Source organism: Pyrus communis, chromosome 8, assembly GCF_963583255.1.
Source record: "Pyrus communis chromosome 8, drPyrComm1.1, whole genome shotgun sequence".
NCBI classification, from domain to species: Eukaryota; Viridiplantae; Streptophyta; class Magnoliopsida; order Rosales; family Rosaceae; genus Pyrus; species Pyrus communis.
In genome coordinates, this window is record NC_084810.1 from 3,241,525 (window position 1) to 3,260,965 (window position 19,441).

Below are 19,441 nucleotides of genomic sequence, written 5' to 3' on the forward strand. Positions count from 1 at the left end.
AAGTTGAAAGCTTTTTATGATACCTGTCTTTATATATATATATATATATATATATATATATAATTTAAGCAGTAACAAACAAGTACTAAGTGCATTACTTTAAATTTAGTAACAGTAGGAGCCATTATTTTATACTCAGCAGTATAAGCACGAAAACATTCAAATACCAAAATTTAGCTGCCAAATAACGTATTCCATTTTCCTCTGACTAAAACTCTGCCCTGTGTTGCAAACTTAGCAGCCAAGATTATGATCAATTTTTATTTTGAAGGAAGTTGATCGAAACAATTGATCCAATCTAGGTATTGAAGTATAAATTTATTATTCGAAAAGAAAATCATATTATCATACTACAAAATACTGAAACGAGTTGATTTCACAATTTATAATTACCATGCTGTAGAAACTTCTTCAGTCCTGCTTTCTACTATATTATCAAACAGAAAAAAGAAAATACTTATAGAGGAAAAGTAAATTATTTATTAGCTGATATGTTTGAGCGTGCTAAGGTTGTGTCAAACTGATAACTGTGCAGCTCAAGTTCTCTCGCTTCTGTTCTCCCATTAATCTGAATCAGGATTGATGGGATACAGATCGTGAGCAGACGCAGACGAAGCAGTCCATGGCCCTTTAATTGACCGCATTTCTATCCATTTCTCGCTCGTGCCCCTTCCAAAACTAGATTGAAAATGTTTCCTCATTGCATCGATCTCAATACTCTCGGCTTTTGGATCCGAGACCAACTCTTGAACAACAGCCCTTCCTTCGAGCATGCTCACAACCGAAGACATGGTAGGCCTAGCTGTCGAAGTAACATTGCAACAAAGGAGAGCCACATTGATTGCAACAGTCATCTCCTCTTTGTTAAAGTCTGATTCCAACCTTGGATCAACTAGGTCCATCAAATTCCCATGCTTTTTTAGAAGTCGTGCCTACAAAAAATGGAAGTAACAAAAGCAATATAAATTCTGTCCTTGGATTAAACTTCACCGATTCAAATGTACTTTCACACATACAAGGTATATTAAGAAAATTTGAAGTTAAATTAGGAAGTAGTAGATTCATGTTACCCAATCAAGAAGATAAAAGCTTTCTTCCTTTTTCCGGTAAGTTGTGTTGTTTCTCCCGCTAACAATTTCCAAAACGAGAATACCAAAACTATAGACATCTGCTTTATCAGTCAGATAACCCCGCATTGCATATTCGGGCGCCATGTATCCACTACAATATCATGAATCATATCATTAACCCAGATTTAGCTAAAATAATTAGTAAAAATTTTGCTAATTGACTACTTAAGATGAATCCAATAGTTAGAGAGATACACAGCAATACAACTATATTCAAAGAACAAATCTGCCCTTGAAATTTCTTGAACAACAAAGATTTGGTTAGGTTGAAAATTATGTAAGTTATAGACTTTCCATTGCTCTATCTTCTTTTTTAAGGGTGGAAGAAGATCAAAATAAGAGAATAAGAAGATAAATAAAAGTTTAGGGACTCACTAAGTTCCAGCAATACGAGTGCTAATATGAGTATTATCCTCTTCATCAAGCTTGGCCAATCCAAAGTCAGATATTTTCGGGTTAAGATTTTTATCAAGCAAAACATTAGTAGCCTTGATGTCTCTATGAACGACCTTCAATCTTGATTCCTCATGAAGATAAGCCAAACCTCTTGCTGTACCAATACAAATCTTGTGCCTTGTTGGCCAATCCAACTTCAAATGACTTTCTTCTGCCCCTTCAATTTACCAAATTAAACAAGGTTAGTTGTAAGGGACATATTTTTAGTGCATAAGATCTTTTATGCCACTGTATGATGAAATGAACTTTTGGCAAACAAGACTAATATTTACTGAAGAAAGCATGAGCGACGCTATTATTTTCCAGATACTCATAGACAAGCAATAATTGATTTCCTTCAATACAACATCCGTGGAGCTTGACAAGATGAGGGTGTTGCAGAGCAGAAATCATGCCAATCTCATTAACAAATTCACGATTCCCTTGCTTTGATTTGGAAGAAAGCTGCTTAACAGCTATTACGGTGCCATCTGCTAGAACGCCCTACATTTCAGAAAGATTGTCAAATTTGCATCACTATGGAGCAAATTAACTTTCATTAGAATGGACAGTATCAAATTAGGAAAAAAAATGTAATCAATAAATAAATTATTTGCTTTGAAGAATACCTTATAAACAGAACCAAAACCACCTTCACCAATCTTATTGGCTTTGTTAAAGTTACTTGTGGCATCTTTGAGTTGCTTGAAGGTAAATTTACCCGTTTGCAGGTCCACGCCCTTCAAATCTGTATGACAAGTAAAACTCATAAGAAATTGTGTCTAAGAAAACTTTCAGAATGATAGCATTCTTCGTTCTTAATATTTTGTGCGTGATTAATTTAACTAGTAACTAGATCTATAGGCAGACACTTTGCATCATGAGTTTGGACGATAAATATATTACAGCAACATCAAAGTGCTGGAAAGATCAATATCTAAATAATTACCGTCTTTGTGGTGCACATCAATATGTAGGAGAACCATGCAAAATAGCGTAAATATTGTACTTAATTAGTTACGAAAAAAGCTCGATGAGAAAAAGTAATGAAGAAACAAAAAGGAAAAACCAATATAAAAATAAATTGCAAATTAATACCATCCTCCACTGTCTTTTGCTGCCCTAGGAGGCCTCTCTTCCAAAGAATACCAAATATCAATAGTATAATGAAGACTCCTCCAACCACAATTCCAACCACGGCACCTATATGCATGCCACTTCCACCTACAGGCACGCCACTTCCACCTCCAAGCACACCACTTCTACCAGTTGATGTGTCACTTACAGGTTTTGGCGGGGGATCAAAGTCTGTCGGAAGAAAGAATATAGCTTAAATTATAGTAAATGTAAATGTAATTGATATGAGAGTGGATTATTCAACCAGCTATCTAATGCACATAGAAACAGAAGATTGAACCCGGTCTTTGGGTCATCCTTAAATAAGTAGATAGTATATAAAGTAATCCCTCGAACAAACTTTCTTTGGATGGTTGCAAATATTATATGTTTCCTTAAGTGAACTGGATAGTTTTCATGTAATTAGTTAAACATCCTCGATGTAGAATTTTGTTGTATTTAAAAGCGCATACCGGTCACCTAGGAAAAAACAGCATATTATGTGATAAGAAAATTTAAGAGTATTTCTTCAAGTCTTGGCCCGAACTATGTAAAACAGGAGAAAAGCACAGAAGCATTTTTGTGAAAATACAAGGGAAAGGAAATTTTGAAGAAGAACCTGCAGAACTGAATTCAGATCTCCTAATTTAGTAGATATATCAATGCATATGGTCGATGCATAGTAATTTGACGAAGTTCAGATCATTGAAAACTTACTTGGGTCTACTGAAATAGCTGAAATAAGTGGACCATAGATTCCTCTAACAGGGATGCCTGTCGTCCCTTTCCCAGCCCAATATAAACGAATCTCCAATGTATTATTAGTTACAGGAGCAGTAAAGTTCTTTATGACTACATCACCAAACACATCAGCTTCATCCATGATATTGAAGTCCTTCCTCACTAGTTTTCCCTGCAGTATATATACTAATTAGTTGCTCAACATTTCATGATCATAAATGTGAAAGTTAACATTCAAATCGACTAAAATATAAACAATGCTTGTTGAAAATTAGAATAATTCACTAGTATACATGGAAGTGGATGCGATTAGTTACCTGAATGTAAATGTCGAATATGCGCCTTCCCATGCTTTTATATGTTGGGCCATTTTCAAACATTATCTCTGCAAAATGGAGGTTTACAGTGTAGTTTCCATTTCCCAGACAAAACCCAAAATAAGTGAGAGAGATGGGAGAAAGGCGTGCGTTCATGTACAGTTGAGGATTGGCCATATAGAGTCTAGTTCCATTATTCACTATAAGGGTGTCTGTAGTTTGGTCGTCATCAGTGAAGTAACCAGTGTTGCTTAATGCCCAATTTGTTGTGCTCTGGTAAAATGATGAAGGTCCAGCTGAATCTGTGTCACCATCATATGTTGTATTTGTCTCTCCAGGGACAGTAAATTCTGTCCCACCACAATTTATACGGAGAGAGTAGTACAAATCTATGAAAAAAGAAAGTGGAGATTAGTAGGAGTTGAGGAGGAAAACTAAAAAAGAATGAACCGAAAAGAGAAAGGTAATCATTTGTGTAGAAACTCGGCCTACATGGTGGACATTGTGCAGTTCTGAAACATGAAACATTTCTCCTGATAGAGAAATTCAGAGTACAGAAAATGTCAGCAATCATAAATGAGAAGAAGTTGGAAAAAAATAGTACAGAATAAACCGTTGGAAACCGAAGTAAATTTATAGGTGCATGCTTTGAGACGATTAATTTGAACTTACGAACTATTGTCCTTTGACGAGCTTGCAAACAAGTTCCTGCAGAAATTAGCACACATGAAAAGTTAAGCTTGCACCACAAGAGACAAACAGAAACTTCAAGCTAATGAAAACATTCTTACATGCCGCCTGGTGGTAGACAACCTCCATCGCCTATGGTGAGGTTGTTATATGAAAGATCACTGCACAAAAAGAGCTATGATGCAAATTGTTTTCCATAAGTAGTATGTGAGTACAAAAGGAAATAAGGGTAAGGAGAAAGAGGTAGGCATCAACATGGCTGGAATAAAGTTTTTATATCATAGTTTTATATCTATTTTAGTAAAAAATTCCAGAAGGAAGCTTACACAACGTCTTTTGGCCAGGTAGGTACGGGTCCAGTCAGCAAGTTTCCAGTTAAGAATCTAAAAATAATGAATACAGAAAGCTCAGTAAAGAATATAGTGTTTGTTCTTAGGAACTTTGTGAAGGTTTGAAAATTTGAGTTTGCCAACTCTGAGTGCATTAGATCAGTTACCAGTACTTCCATCTGAAGGACACATCTAAGGGTGATCACCTTATGTCACTTAATTGCATGAGTAGTAATGACTCTAATGAATAAACTAAATTTTATTGCAGTATAACCCGTGACTCAGTAATTGTGATTGGAAATACTTCCAGCTTGTCAGGCTGGGGTGTAACAAAACCATTGAACAACGTCTGCGTGAATTTCATATAAGAAAGACTAGATTGGTTATTCCAATTGCTTACATATAATCCACTTTTGCTAGACTAGCAAAGCTGCTTGGAATTTCTCCGGTCAGCTTGTTAAAGCTGAGGTCTCTGCACAAACAAATAGCAAATGCAGTTTATATATGCTCTCTACAGAGAGGGAAATGTCATCTGAAAGAGATTTTCTCTTAATAAATACAGAAACTTAATGTCCCTCCAACATCGTCTAAGTCACTTTAATAATCCTTAAATTAGTAGAATCACATCTAGAAGAAATTTTTTTATCTGAAGTCAGAAAAAAATAGGGACGAATACATTTGTACTTACAAAGTTTCCAATTTAGCCATTTGCCCAAGATATGGAGGTAGCCGTCCAACAAGGTTGCAACTCCTCAACATCCTGCAACAGAAACACCAAAGCTTTGAGTTTATAGAAGACTTCTGGTACAGACGGAAATTTTGTGTCATGGAACCATTAACTCACAGTTTCTTCATGTTTTTCATGTTATCGAGCAAAGGAATGGGTGATTCAGGTCCACTCAAGTCAGTGATTCTCCTGCATGTTAAAATTGACCATGAACATAAACTTTGCATTTCACTAATTATTTTGTATTTATTAATAGAGACGAGATATACTAACAAGTCATTTAAGCTTGTCAAAAGAGAAATGCCAGAAGGAATTGGCCCTGTCAAACCGCTAGCCTGAATCAATCTGTTTCAACGAGTCATAACATATCAATTAGGATAATTTCAAAATCAAATAGCAGAAAGATGACACACAAAAGAAAAACACTCACAGTCTTTTAAGACTTGTCCACTTCTCAATAAAATCAGGTATCTGCCCGGAAAAGTGACTGTCACTTACCCGACTGCATAATGATTGGAAAAGGGAAAATACTACCAGTTAGTATCAGAAAGCAGTAAAAAAAATTGTATAAGTGCTCAGGAAACCTTTAAGAAGAAATAACCACAGAAGCTTACAAGTCCTTTATTTTGGTAAGCATTGCAAATGTTTCAGGCAACTCCCCAGTAAAGTTGTTGGAGGAAAGTAGCCTAAGTATGAAACAGATATAACAATATATCAATGATAAAGAAGTAGATGATTTATTGGTGAAAACATCCAGAATTTGTCTACAAGAAAGAAAATTCCAAATAAACCAAATACTTTTTAACACGGTAAAATTTGAATAGGACTCTTACATTCTTTCTATGTTGGCCCAAGATCCAAGCTCCTGAGGGAGACGTCCAGAGAAATTATTGAAGCTGATGTCCCTATACAAACAAATTCAATTCTATTGATTAGAAAAAACATCATTAAGGATCTCCATAGAATCAAATGGGATAAGCAAGAAACAAATGCGCAATCAACACTCACAAATTCTTCAGGGTGGTGATGTCTCCGAGCTCTTTGGGGATAGAACCCATCAAACGATTTCCAAAAAGGGTTCTGCATCAAAAACTATAGTCTTAAGATCACCTTTATCAAGCAAGAGGCTCAATAACATTAACATGTTCGTCAATACAAAGGCAATGAACGCCATGTGTTCGATTCAATATTTATGATTCAAACACCTCATGACCACGGAAGCTCATTATCATGAACAAAACCCAATGTAGTAGATTCATAGTTTAAGAAAGAAATGGCTGAAGAACATTGGAGTGACCAAATAAAGTAACAAGAACATGACATGAGCATCAAACACAAAAATGTATGCAGTGTGAGAGAAGGCAGAACATGTTCACAAGTGGAAGAGAGCTCCATTCTGGAGGGATGGTACCGCTCAGGTAGTTGCGGGTGAGGTCGCTGAAGGAGAAAGAAAGAAACCAGTTATTGTCTCATTGACAACAAACATAAAGGTAAGCTATATATGAAATTAGAATAAACCAAATACACGACACAATGTTATTTTCTTTTTTACTTTAAATAATGTAAACTTGGAGTGGTAAAAATGTGCTTACATTTCTTGAAGATAGGTGAGATTTACCAGCTCTAGTGGGAGTGTTCCTTGCAGATCTTGGGATTTTAGAATTCTGTGTTTCATCGGAAAACAGGGTTTCAAAGATTAGTTGCAAATTAACAGATATTCATTACGCATCTATCCTATGACTAAAAGGAATAGCTGCCACATAAATGTGACCAAACAGGTAAAACACTTACTTATCACCGAAAATACTTACTTTTGGTCAGGGAATTAAATAGGAAGAAGGAACTGGTTTTCTTACTTTAAAACCGAAGGAAAATGTCCAATGTTCTTTAGAAAGAATAAAACTTAAGGAATCACACAAACGGTAAATGTGTATTTGTTACAAGCATACTGTGAATCATTCTTTCATTGACTTTGTAACTAATAACTGGGTCGATACAGAGTTGGTCGTGTATAAGAAGTATGAAAGAATCATGGTGACTGTGAAATAATGTACGTTGATCAAGTATGCAAGAATCAAGCCTAAATACAGCACAGCAGTAATACCAAGTCCTAACAACTCAGCATTGCTGGCTCATGGCCAGCTCAAAAACACATTGCTGTAGTAATTGAGTAAATTGGTCACATCTCATGAACTCGATTTTGCAGATAAGCTTAACTTGAATTGCGGTACATGGTAGGTTGTAATTGATGTTTCATTGGTCATTCAATAAAAGAAATGGATTAGTCTTTCTGCATTTCTTGAATTTCAAGGCACAACAAGGTCTTACTAGACCAAGAGAAACTTCCAATTGGTAGCTGGTTGAAGAAAAATTAAAAATCTAGAGGGTCAAGGATTTGGGAAAATGGAAACCCCACTAGGGTCTAGAGATATCAGAATTACGTTGGCTTTATACCCACTGGTGGATCACAAATTCAATATATACTAAAACTGAAAAACAACTGAATCACTGTTCATAAGAACAGTGTAGTATCTGCAGACCTGAAGGATGAATGTAAGCTAAATTGTACTAAAGATGGTAGTAACTCGTCTCTGCCTCCTTCCCCTTTACTTGCACCAGTTGTGACAGATTTTCCTTTTTGGTTCTATCTCAGGAGTTCGTCAAGGAGAAAGTTCGTGAACAAAAGAAAGGAGTGAAGAAGCTAAAGCAGCATTTGAAAGTATGATGCAAGTTCTACTTTGTACTTACCCCAGATACTCCTGACATTTCAAATACAGTAACTTCCCAAACATTGATATTTTGGTTTTCTATTGGTAGATGTGAAACCAGCTTGATTTACGTTACAAGGTTGAGGGTTGAGGATAGTTGGCAAATAACAGAATTAATTTGTTGTCTAGCGTATATAAAACCAACCATGGAATAAGAGAAGTAATTTGTTGGCAAATAACAGAAGTAATTTGTTGCCCAAGTTTTTTAATTAATGTACGAATGGTTTTCTTATTTTGACTTGCCAAATGCATAAATAATTAGATTATTCTGTAGTATTTCGCTATGGTGGTATTAATTTTCTGTTTTTTTGTTTTTGAGTACATCGTATTTTTACATTAAGGGGATGGGGAGTTTGGCTAAGCCACACAATAGACAACCTAATTTGGTATCAAATTCGTCATTCATGGGATTCAAACCTAAGACCTCTCACTTCCAAGTGAAAAGGAATGCCACCAGACTGTAGTACTGAGTGACTTATTCTAATTTTAGATGGCTTAATCCGGCATTTTCTGTCATTTTCATGTCTAATTAGGTACTAATGTTTCTACTTTATGTGTTCTGTAAATTTTTTTTAATGAGTTACTATTAGTTATTATTTACAAGGAAATGCTTGAGTTTGCAATCGAACCCTTAGATTTAATGTAATTGTATTTTATCGTATTTCTGAAGAAATCTACATACGGTGAATTATTTCTGAAAAAATCTATATACAGTGAACTTTGACAATAAATTACTAGCCTTCCTATTGATTTCTTATAATAAATTTGGAATGCTTGGTAGCGGCCAACTGATAAGGAACAAATTGATGTGGAATTAGATATAGCCAATGAATTGCAGAGCTCATTATCGATTCTTGGCCTGATGTAAATACTCCACTTTGTGTTTTTCTATTTGCCTCGTGTTTTCTTCTTTGTATGTGCACCAGATGCTTCTGACATTTCAAATAAGGTAACTTCCCAAACACTGATGTTTTGCTTTTTTACTGGTATATGTAATCCATTGAGTTCTGTACTAATATTCGTTTACTATGCAAGTCAAATTGTTATTTTTCGGTTTGTCAATAAGTTTGCTTTTCTATTCTACATCCGGGATTAAGAGGTTGCCATGTCAAGGGGTTCAAGTTTTGCTTAATAGATGAAAGTTGTTTTTTAACCTCAGTCTGTAATCTGTATGGTCTTGATCATGTCTTTTATTTTGGTGGTAGTTAGGTGTCACTAGATGGTCTACTAAAGCAACTAAGGGTATTGAAATCAGTTATGGTTGATTGGTGGTGGGGAATTGTAGAGGGATATGGTACACATGAGTATAATTGAAACGGATACAAGAGACTCTTTCAGATGGTGCACGACCTTAAGCTAAAGCTACATGCATGTTTTATATAAATACGTTTTTTCACTTGCAGAAGCTTTTTTCTCTCAGTGGGCATATAAACACCACCTGTGGTTAATTGGTTTGCCATCTTTGTGGTCATTTTTATTCTTATGGTTTCCTGTAATGCTTGGCAAAGTTTTGAGATTTAGTCTCTACAATGTGGGAACCAAGGAACTCACTTCCCTTTCATGCTTTGAATTCACACTCAGTGTGGAGATTATATAATCATTTGGGCATGGTTTCTCTCTAGGATAAAGCTTGTCTAGCTATATATATATGGAATTGGATTTGTGTAATTAATGTCAAATAATTGAGTTCAACATAGTTATTTCTTGGCTTAAGCTTTCATCTTTCTTCCTTCGTTTTTCAAAAGAGGTTAATTTTATACTCTTTTTTTTTTTAAGAATTATGCATAGTAGTTGTTAAATAATTGTGGCATTTGAAAGTCCTTACTTATGTAATTATGAGATGATTATTGTGTATTTGCTTTATTTAATTACAATATAGGGTTGATGGAAAATTTAATTTATGCAGGCGTTTTCATTGTTTCTTCCTAGTCATCAATTTGGTTTTGCACATAATGCCAAAAAGAACTAGGAATAGCAAAAGAAATCAGATGATACAAGATCATACTTCTAGAAGTCCTCGCAGCGGAGCGCGGACATTTTTGCTAGTTAGTAATTATGTAAGGATAGCAAAGGCGGCCTAATTTTAAGATACGTTCCAATTTTCCTCATATTTTTGTTCGTAAACCGACAAAACAGAGTTCGTCGAAATCAAAATTTTCAATTCAACTTGCATGTCAAGAATACTTATAGCTTTATGAAAATGATTATTGCATAATTTGGTTTTATTCATGTCCCTTGATTCGTCAAATAGTGTGCATGAAGAGAAAAAGACGAGCAATAATCACTTTTCATAGCTCTAAACAATAGCAACATTTACTTGTTTTACACATACAATGAGCTTTAAAATTTTTACGCCCCAAAGTTAGGACAAATTTTGTGTGCAGAGAACAAATCTAGTTCACTAAGTGTCATAATACAACTGGTTGTAAATTTTTTTTAAAGTATACAATACTTATATTATAATATTTGGTATATCAGATCGTACTCTAGCACACTAAAAAAATATCTCGGTCGGGGCGTGAGAAAATCACAAAGAAACAAACGTGCTCGACTGTGCTATTAAACTAACATCCCTCAAATCCAATTGAAATCAAATGGCCTAGCTACCTTGCCCGACGTAAGGTTGAATGTGAATACGCCAAGTTGCCAATACTCGATGAGATTAGAGGTGGGCAAACGGGTTTAGAAACCACGGGGCAGGTTCAAGTTTTGTAAACTCAAAACGAGACGGGCTGAAACGGGTACATGTAATTGGCTAAGTGGGGCGGGTTTAAATTTTTGAAAAACTGGTTACCTAGACCGGACCGTTTTCTCCGTCCATTGTATGGAGATTAAATCTCTACCGTTCATTTGGTATGCAGACGGGACGGGACGGAACGGAATGGGACGGGACGGGACGGGACAGGACGGAACGGAACGGAGCGGGAGCAAAGATGCCCTCAGATGGAAACAAGGAGGAAGAAGAAGGAGACGGAGATGTTATAATTTTGTGTTCCACGGATGTGGAACGAGTCGTTCCAGGGGGGTGAGGTGGAACGAAAATTCATCCAAAACTCGTCCCGTGGAACAGCTCGTTCCACCCGTTTTAGGCGCACCAAACGTGGGACGGAACGCCTTGTTCCACTCTGTTTCGTCCCGTCCCACGTATCAAACGTACCTTATACCACTCTTACTCTCGCCTCCTCTCTCGACTTTTTCAGGATCCATCCTTCTCTCTCAAGATGGACTCTCGCCTCCCATCGCTTCCTCAGCGCCTACTCCACCGCTCACTCCTCCTCTCGTTGAAGCTACGGCGGTCTTCATCAGCGCTACCACTACCCTATCTTCTCCGCTCACTCCTCCTCTGATTCAGCGCACTTGACTTAATCTTTGCCTCCTTCACTCAGCCCGACGACGACGTCTGGACTACCAGGTCAACTCGCCTGTTCGACGACGACGGTTACCTGGGCTATGACCCCCGACTCTCCTCCCAGCGATTCGAATCCATCGTCGACTCTGAGTCGCTCAAGGACTCCGCCATCGATTCCCCAATATTCCACGGCTCTGCCGCGGACGACGTTTTTGCCACTCAACAGGCGTCGGAGGCCTTCTCTCCTCCCTCGATCTACGCTGAATCGAACGGCCAGGGCTTTGATGGAGAGTTTGGCAGGTCCGACGATCCGATTTTGCAGCCTTCGTCGGCGATGCTACCTGAGGAGGGCTTCGCTCTCAGAGAATGAAGGAGGTAAGATTCTCGAATTCTGATTGTTTTCGATTGGACCGATAGTTCTGTATAGCAATTAAATTTTGACTCTTTTGTGCATTTTAGTTGAAAGTTTTTGGTTTTGATTTGGCTTGATCTTTCTGTTGCTGAGAAATTGAGTGGAAGTTGTTGTTTTGATTTCAGTAATTTTCAAGAATTGCATGTGTGGTGATCAGTAATCATCTTTCTGATATCAAATCTTTATGAATTTAACGTGCCGATTTTTCGTATAAGAATGTTCAGCTGAATTCGAATTGAAAAAAGACTCATGATTGTTGTCAATTTGTAGTTATTGACTATCAGATCGTCGATTCGGTCTCCTGATTCAATCTCAGTGTGGAGCAGCAGGAAAGATGAAACTGGAGGAACTTCTGAAAATTTCAGTCTCCTGCTTCATCTCATTATGCCCAAAACCGAAAAGAAATTATAAAAAAAAAAATAATAATAACAAAAGGTAATTGGACCCTGGACCCTTTCCTAACCGGTCTGTTTCTAACGGACCAGATTAGGTTCGGTTCTCAAATTCAAAATCCTTCTACCCGGCCCCCCGTTACATTTTAAACGGGTACAGTCTAGTTTCTTCAAATTTGAGCCCGGTCCAGCTCGTACCCAGCCCTAGATGAGGCCCACACTAGGCCTTATATAATTCCTACTTTATTTTGGAGGCTTCATGGGCATGGGGTTAGGTTAGGGGAATAATTGATGAAAAATTGATGGATACGTATAGCATATAGACGTGGGGTCCACAAAACCGAATTCCAACCATTTATATCACCGTCTCCCCTCGTTGTCATGGCTTAAGAAATAAGTTAATCAATGACAATTCCATACAAACCCTTATTTTCCAACTTATGTCTCTTTTATCACATTAATTACTTAAATTGGTGTTTATTAACGCAATAATCTCATGTGCATGTTATGTGTCAAATAAATTGAAAACAAAGAATATAGAATTTCCTCTTTTTTTTTTTCAACTTGTTTAGACAACTCATCTGTTCTTTTACAAAATTTGATTAAGATGTTTTGATTAATAGGAAAATTAAAGAAAAAGGTTTGAAAAACTTTGAGTTTCAACGAAAATGACAAAATAAAGGATATAGTGAATAGTACTAGAATTGACTTTTTAGTGTAAAAATGTGGTTTTTCGTTAAAGTTAACAGTACTGGGAGCTTTTCGTTAAAATTCCCTTGATTAATTGCCAACTCAACATTTATTTCATTATATATATATATATATATATATATATATATCCATTTAAGCTATCTAACAACTAATTTCTTGCAAGCTAGAGAATTTAAATTCGTGACTTTATTAAAGATATTAGTTTAAGTAATTCATCATTTTCACTCAAAAAATAACTTTTTTTTTTTGTTATTATATTTAATTAGTCTCCTCTTTCATTTAAAAAATCATTAATACTTTCATAAAAAACTTCATTATTTTTAATTAAAATTTTAAGTATAATTATATAAAAAATCTTTTTAAAAGTTATGGTACATTTAAAAACAAACATATCGACTTTTTGATACATTTTGATTATAAATGTTCCAGAAAACAAAATGTACTATATAATTAAATGTACAAATATAATAAAAAAAAAGTTAGCACCAGTAGCATTCTAGTAACTAGTTGATAGTCTAATGGTACTTCTCTTATTAGATTTAAAAGATGTACCAAATCCGAATTTGCCTTCCTGTTAATTGAAAAACAAGTAGCATTTTAATTATTTAATTCTAATTGAAGAAAATATCCCCAGCGATCTAATAATATTCCGGAAAAACTTTCGTTGGGGGCGGCACCACTAAATGCACAGCAATTTAAATCACAAAATCCCTAAAGATTATTTGGTATTAGCTTGTGAGATGTAGAGAAATTTTTCATTGTGCTCGGAAGTACATCACGTGTTGTAATATAAGGGGGAAGGAAGTTTTATTTTTCAAATTGTGTTAATTTTTTTAACACAAGTAACTCATCATTTATATAGTGACATGTGGTATATCACTCCATGTTCTGAACATACTGAAAAATCTTAGTTCTAATTCGGGCATGTTTGTTTTTGAGAGAGAGAGAGAGAGAGAGAGAGAGAGAGAGAGAGAGGTTTACATGCTGGTAATATGGCAGACAGTGGAGTTTTCATAGGAGCAATTACAGCTGATGCCGTACTCACATCCCTTGGGTACGCTTAGATCAGTCCATGGAAGTTGGCGGCTGCATGGATTTGCATCTCCACTGAAATCCCAGTCCGTCTTCCCCAGTGTCTTTGCTATGTCTTTTAAAGTTTGCACTGCATATATGCAAAATAAAATGCAACAAATTAACATCGTGCTCAACAAAATAGTAAAAAACAAAAATTTGATGCATAGACAAGAACTACAGAATGCACGTCAGCATCATATGATTGAAAATTTATACTAAGTTCACACAAGTATCTATTTACCTAAGGTCCATTTGATAACCATTTTAATTTTCAGTTCATTGGTAACCGTTTTCACTTCTCCGAAAAATGTAAACTGAAAACCTAAATTAAACCAAACCAAATTTTGAAAACTAAAAGATTATCGAACGAACTTAAAACTATCATTTATAGAATGAAACAAAGGAAACTAAGGAAGATATTTGACATAGAGATGTTGAGGTGAATTACTCGTACCTTCATCATTTGGCAATCGAGCAGCTCCAAAGGCAAAAGTTACAAAGGAAGCTACAAAGAAAAGAGAATGAGGAAGAAGTCGAGAGAAGAACAAATTTAAATTCATCATTTTTCTATATATGCAAAGTCTTTCACATTTGAAGAGAAAACCAGAGACAAAAGGATAGTTTGTGCAGTTAGCTGGATGGAATATGTTGAGAGGTTTTGGAATTTGTTGGAATGTATGTACGAAAATTTGTGAGAGCGGCGAAGAAAGAAAGATTTGTGAGCAAAATGAGTCTGAATTACAGCTTTTTATTCGCTTGTGGGGAGGGAAGGAGTGGACCTCGAAGGACACAAATGGAAGTCAATGACTTGTAAAAAGGGTTAGTATAGAACTTGCGGAGTGATTCTTGCTGATTCAATCATTCAAGTCTCCTCTTCCAAATCTGTAAAAGAAAGACTCTGAAGACAAGAAAAGCAAGTAATTTCCACATTTTTTCCTCAGTTAAAATTTTCTTTGAGTTCACACTATATTCAAAGAAATCAAATATTGTAAACAATTTTGATTCTAGAAGAAAGAAGAAGGATGCCTACGAGCATCACCATCCAGTTCTTTCAGTAAAAATTTTCAATCAATTGTAAGTCATCAAGTAAGTTTTGCAATGAAACTCATTTTCAAATTATATCTCCATCATTATTTTAAATTCATTATTTCATTTGAATATTTTCATAACAACTTATTTCAATTGACATAGAGTCCTCGATCACTATTTAATAAATTGACTAAGAGTGAGGATTCTATGCTAATGGAAATTAGTTGTTATGAAAATATTCATAATGGAAATAATGGATTGACTAAGAATGAGGATAAATTCAACCAAATGGTGGGATAATTCAACCAGCAAAGAATAATTGAACATGTTGTTTGTGAATTTCTCATTGAACCACAACCAGTTATCGAAACACAATCATTATCAGACATCTCTCCATTCTCCTCACTCAAAAGAAAGTAAAAGTCTTCCAAGTCATCAAAATCAAAGCACAAAGCTGCAGAAATGGAAGATCTTGGACATAAACTTCTTGCTCAAGTGACACAGTTACAGTCACAAGCAGCCCATTTACAATTACAGTTAAAATCTGAAGACAAAGAAGTTGAAACTTCCTCCAAATCTTCGAATGCATCTTCGCAACAATTAGTAAAGCCAAACAGTTAAAGCACCAAGTCGGTCGACTACCAAGATAATCAAGACCCATTTGCATAAAGTCATGTGAATCATCAAGTCAAGCTATGTGAACACAGTAAGTCACTATGTTAGTCACCATGTGAAAATTCAGTCGTCATTTGAAGTCACCATGTGAAGCATTCAGTCATTATTCGCATAGAAAATCAAGGATCCAATCAGTCAACAAGAATCACTCAGCGCGTTCTATAGTAAAAGCAGAAATTATTTCGACAAGTGCACTATTCATCAACAGTGAAAGAAAGTCATCTTCCATCTCGTGCTTCAACAGTAAAGAACTCAATCATTCCAGTCTCCTTTTCCAAGTCTATAAAATGAAGACTTTGAAGACAAAGAAAGCAAGTTAATTTCCACATCTTTTCCTCAGTTCAAATTTTCTTTGACTTCACATTGTATTCAAAGAAATCAAATATAGTAAACACTTTCATTCTAGAAAAAAGAAGAAAGGTGCCTACGAGCACCACCATCTAGTTCTTTCAGTAAATTTTGTCAGTCAATTGTAAGTCATCAAGTAAGTTTTGCAATAAAACTTATTTTCAAATTATATCTCCATCATTATTTTAAATTCATTAGTTTCATTATAAATATTTTCATAACAGCTGATTTCAATTGGCATACAATCCTCACTCTCAATCAATTCATTGAATATCTTAATTTCAAAGTAAATACAGATGAAGACTTTGTGCCTTTTTGTTTTATTCATTTACCACAATTGGTTCCATTTTTTGTGTTATAGTAAGGTACAAGGCCTGCTGGCTGAGTAAGGTACAAGACCTGACTGTTGTTTGATTGATTTTTTTTATTGACTCTTGTTACTGATTCTTGATTGACTGATTTTTTTATTTATTTATTGAGTGTTTGTGAAGAAGTCAAAGTCATGTAAGATTCATTTCAAAGGAAAACTAATGAAAATGGTTTGAAAACTTTGAGTTTTAACGATAAGGACAAAATAAAGGGTAAAGTGAATAGTAATATGTTTCACTTTTTATTGTAAAAATACGATTTTTCGTTAAAATGAACAGTACTGCGGACTTTTTCTTAAAACTTCCTAATTTCAAACTACATTTGTTTAGCCTTCTGTCACTCTGTGCCATTCATTTGCTTTAGCTATATGCGAAACCAGCTTGATTTACGTTACAGGGTTCAGGGTTGAGGATAGTTGGCAAATAACAGAAGTATGTAATTTGTTGTGTAGCGTATATAAAACCAACCATGGAATAAGAGTGTCGTTTGGCTCTAAGTTTTTTAATTAATGTACGAATGGTTTTCTTATTTGAACTTGCCAAATGCATAAATAATTAGATTATTCTGTAGTATTTCGCTATGGTGGTATTAATTTTCTGTTTTTTTTGTTTTTGGGTACATTATATTTTTACACTAAGGGGATGAGGAGTTTGGCTAAGCCACACAATAAACAGCCTAATTTGGTATCGAATTCGTCATCCACAAGATTCAAACCTAAGACCCCTCACTTCCAAGTGAAAATGAATATCACCAGACTGTAGTACTAAGTGACTTATTCTAATTTTAGATGGCTTAATCCGGTATATTCTGTCATTTTCATGTCTAATTAGGTACTTATGCTTCTACTTTATGTGTTCTGTAAAATTTTTGTCATGAGTTATTATTAGTTATTATTTTCAAGGAAATGCTTGAGTTTGCAATTGAATCCTTAGATTTAATGTAATTGTATTTTATCATATTTCTGAAGAAATCTACATACGGTGAATTATTTCAGAGAAAATCTATATACGGTGAACTTTGACAATAAATTACTAGCCTTCCTATTGATTTCTTATAATTAATTTGGAATGGTTGGTTTCAACGGCCAACTGAGAAGGAAGGAATGAGATATAGCCAATTGAATTACGAAGCTCATTATCGATTCTTGGCCTGATGTAAATACTCCACTTTCGTTTTTCTATCTGCCTCGTGTTTTCTTCTTTTTCTATCTGCCTCGTGGTTTTTTTTTTTTTTTTTTTTTTTTTTTTGTTTTTTTGTCAAACGATAGATTTTGTTAGATTAGCCAACGACAGGATTTGAACCCACACCATCATGTAAGAGTTTAACTCATTTCCACCACTATGGTAAAGAGTCACTTGCCACTTGGTATACGAATGAATTAGCCCAAACTAGAGTTACTATATTTTATGCCTCTTTTCTTTCTATTTTTGTACTCAATGACGTATGTAATATGTCATAGAAGGTCAAAGGCCTTTGCTTTAATTTTCAAATCATCAAATTGAATGTGCTTATGTAATCTTAATATTGATTTTATTTTCGTTTTTTTCTTTTTATTTATTAGTATTTGTGACACACCCCGATCGAGATCAGGGCATGCTGGCCGTCACATGGAAGTGACGTAACCATGTGCACAGTGCGGAAGCTAATAAAATAATAATAAAAATAGTACGAATAAATAAAATTCAGCTTTACACAAAGTAATAACATACATGTGCAAGCGTAAGTGTGAAAACAAAGTTCAGAGCACGAAGACCTAATGTAGTCCGAGAGAAAACGATACTACAAAAGCACACCCGAAGGTGGTCCTACACTGGTAATAATCTGTCAGATATGCCGGGGAAATCCTCAGGGGAGCCACCAAAAGTGCTAACCAACTAGAATCTGGAGGGGCGCAAAACAAAAAGTGTGAGTGGGCAAAAACAAAGCTTTTCAAAAACCATTTCATCAACAGGATTCTAACTCCTCGCCGTAAAACCTGTATACTTCCTAGAAAAATAGAATATACATATATATATAAATCATGCTCGGAAAATATGCCATGCCAAATGCCTCGAATAAATGCAAGTGCTCAGGTATGTCAAATCAATGTCATGCAATCTGTCAGCCAGAGTCACCTAACGTGACCTATACGACTGAATCTAGAGCTCAAATCTCCACCTCACTAACTATACATGCACACGAGTCGGAACCACTTAAAATGGTCCGTACGACAGGACTGGGTGTATAAATAGTACGCTAAAGTGCTACGATCACGTGAAGGCTGGGCGAATAATCGCGGGTCACCTACGAGTCGGAACCACCTAAAGTGGTCTGTACGACAGGACTGTGCACCTAACTTGGATCCAAGATAAGTGTGTGGTGCGGGAGGTGAACATCACACGAAGGACTCTGCCCAACTCTGGGCGGGAGCACTAACACCGGGGGTGCAGGTTATGAGCTCTCTATGCATCTCGAATCACTACTGAACGTAAACATAAATCATACTCACCTGACACTTACCTGTGCGTTCGCAGCACCAAACATATATAAACATATGCGACTCATAATGCGTAAATAAATGGCAAACAATAAGCATGGCATATAAACATATAATGTTTCAAATCAATTTCTGGAAAAAAAACATAAGTATATAGGTATATACGGAAAACCAAAAGCCCACTCACTGGTATGTAGAAGGGTCGTAACCCCCTTGCCTCTAGTGACCGCGCTCGTCCTCGGGATAGGTCTCACCTATATGTGAAACAACTATAAAAACGTTAATTTTAAAACACATAACCAACCTTATGAAATAACTTCTCATACGATGCTCAAATGGGGTCTATGAATACA

The 19,441-nt window shown here is 35.6% G+C and overlaps 1 pseudogene; it reads right to left on the bottom strand.

Moving 5' to 3' along the window:
* Window positions 1-377: 377 nt before the first annotated feature.
* On the bottom strand, window positions 378-15,095 carry LOC137741828 (probable leucine-rich repeat receptor-like serine/threonine-protein kinase At3g14840; annotated as a pseudogene).
* Between the last annotated feature and the right edge of the window lie 4,346 nt (window positions 15,096-19,441).